The sequence below is a fragment of the Mercenaria mercenaria genome, unplaced genomic scaffold (assembly GCF_021730395.1).
Source record: "Mercenaria mercenaria strain notata unplaced genomic scaffold, MADL_Memer_1 contig_27, whole genome shotgun sequence".
Taxonomy (NCBI): Eukaryota; Metazoa; Mollusca; class Bivalvia; order Venerida; family Veneridae; genus Mercenaria; species Mercenaria mercenaria.
Genome location: NW_026460776.1, coordinates 1 through 2,804, shown reverse-complemented (window position 1 = coordinate 2,804; position 2,804 = coordinate 1). Strand labels below are relative to the sequence as shown.

General features: G+C 33.2%; 1 long non-coding RNA gene across 1 annotated transcript; it reads right to left on the bottom strand.

Annotated features, from left to right (window-relative positions):
- Nucleotides 1-608: 608 nt before the first annotated feature.
- LOC128552384 (uncharacterized) lies at nt 609-1,614 on the bottom strand. Its single transcript, XR_008369062.1, has 2 exons — nt 1,326-1,614; nt 609-832 (listed from the first exon to the last, which is right to left on the bottom strand). It is a non-coding gene; the product is annotated as an uncharacterized LOC128552384 (long non-coding RNA).
- Nucleotides 1,615-2,804: the final 1,190 nt, after the last annotated feature.

Sequence of the window (2,804 nt, the reverse complement as noted above, 5' to 3'; positions counted from 1 at the left end):
CAATAACGTCAACATTTGACGTGACGTCTAGGAAATCCCCTCTGATATATTTTTCCGAAACAAATGTAATAAGTGGACACAGTAGTCTGCAGTTGCAATAATAGTTTACACACAAGTTTTGTCATTTGGCAACGTAATTTAAAAGTAGAAACTGTATAATTATTTATCATTTTGTATACCCTTCATCCATGTTTTATTCTGTTCAACTCCAATTCTAACGTGAGTTTCACAAGTAGTTTTACCGTCCTTGCTTTCACAATATCATCGTGTTTTCTTTTTCTCTGATACGTCATTATATGTACAATAAAGCATCGGAATTTTCACACGGTAGAAAAAAAAACAGCTAAGAATTTAAAGTCCATAAAAGAGATACTGAAAGCTACCAAAAAGGAGTATATATATATATTTATGGCATAAAAGCTAACAAACGTTTTTTTCTAAAACAAAGGTTTAGTCATTTATTCAAATATAACTCCTTCATCTGTTATCATAGAAAAAAATGAAATAACATTTTAAAGCAAGTTAATAACATTCAAAATGAACAACTGTTCGAATAGTGGTGTTCAACCTAAACAAATTAAAAATACATCGTGAACAAATTGTCCATATGTTTTGTTTTGTTTTGTAAAAAATGATTTTTAGATATATTAGGTACTGTTAAAACAAAGTCACGATCTGTTATCTTCTATCATGAACTGCGATGAAGCATCCTTTGAATGTACTTAAGGATTTATCTGACAAACATTTGTAGGTCATCTTATTTCCGTACAGAACGCCACATCCCTCACATGTCTCCACGAACGCCGCCATTGTAAAGCCACTCGGAACATTTCTGATAAAAAGCAAGAAACATATATGACACACATGATTGTACAAATACTGCGCAGATTACCATACAAACAAATTTTACATTCATAAGCTTGTTTATCGTTGTGTAAAAATCGATTTTAATTCAAGTGAAATGAATTCTCAGTGATCTGTATAAGATATTGTGTTCGGGTATAGCGTCTTTTATAACGGTTTTGCAGCCATATAAATGATGACGTCTACTTGAAGCAGTGAGAACAATGCCCAGGTTTTTAGTATTGCCTATGTTGGATAACACTCGGTAGACATGAAACATAATACAATCTACCAACCAAGTCTTTAAACTATTCTCTAAATGCTGAGCGTCAAGCAAGAAAGCTGTCAGTACAATTATTAACGTCTTTGGTATGGCACGACCAGGGAGCGAGACCGCGACTCTCCGCACCAGAAGCGGACGCTCTACTACCCAGGCTCCCGAGGAGATGTTATAATGTAAGACTTTTTAGTGTTCAACATACCTTCGCACATAGCTCTCGAATGTGTCCATAGATCGTGTCTTTTGTATAGACAACAGTGAAAGAAGTAGAATTGTAGTCATGGCTTTTTGCAATATGTTCTTCATCTGCAAAACAAAAGGGAATATATATGAATTTATTGTTACATAGATAGTTCTATGGATACTTTACTTTTTCTATGATATTAAGTAATGGATGGAATCAACGTGAGAACCAATCGTTTATAGCTGTTTGTACTGCAAAGACTAGAGGATTATCATTCGCTTATTAATGCAAGTGGCATTTAGGAATATGTACAATTTTTGAGCTGCTTAATTTATTTCTTTATTTATTACTGCTTGTAAACTTAACGCTTAGCCTGACATTTTGAAAAAAAAAATTCTAACATCGCTAAGTTTGATTTCCAGTTAAACAAAGAAGAAAAGCGTTCAGATGGTTCAATTCCTACGCATCTGAACTCTGAACCGTGGTAAATCAGACGATAAACCACTCGAAGGCCTTGATTATTTGTTAATCAAACAACACAAAATCATATAAACGGAAAGAGTTGTTTTATATGAAAATTGAACAGCATATAAAATTGGTAAATTACTCTATAAAACCATTGTCAATTTACTGATATATGCATTGGATTCCAGACGAGGACTGCATACAGGTGCCACAACTCGGACAGTTCAACGCCTTTAAAATCTCACAATTTTCAAAGAAGTGTTATATGTCTTTGTATTTGATGCATTTGCAATAATATCCCGGTGCTGAAAAATTTCACATAACTGGGTGGAACGTAGTTTTCAGCAATTGTTTAATTTTATTTCTTTACAAATGACATTAAGTACTGTAGAACATATAATGGACAGGTCGATTGTTGGTAAAGATGTTGTTCGTTTATCAAATATTTCTGTGTTTTGATGATATACATATAAACCTTAAGAAATGTTCAAACGCAAAACTTGATTGTTTGTATAGAAAATAAGGAAAATAGCTCTTCAGAGAGAGAGAAAAAAATGCGGATTCGCAACTTCCGTTTGATCACGTATTTTACGCATGCGCCGTCTACGATTTCGGCATATAGGTTATAACACACTAAATAGCCAGCACTATATATTCTATATAAAATTACAAGTTTTCACAATGCTGCAATACACACCTAGACCCATTTTAAATTTCTTTAACTTACATTTTCTTGTAGAGCAACATTTATACTGTAAAAATATCCACAGAAAAGTAGGGGTCATGTTTGATGCAAGAAAAATATTTCTGGTCAAACGGACACACCGTAATTTTTACACTGAAATGACAATCACAATTTAGGGTAGGGGTGTATGAATAAATTTCACATGTTAAATCAGTTTGGAGTCTTTTTTCAACATGCAAATGCTACCAGTATGTCAAGTATAGGCATGCAATATGATTTCAACCAAAATATAGCAATGATTTCAAAGAAAAATCCTTCTTACAGCAAAAAGAACTGAGAACTATTTG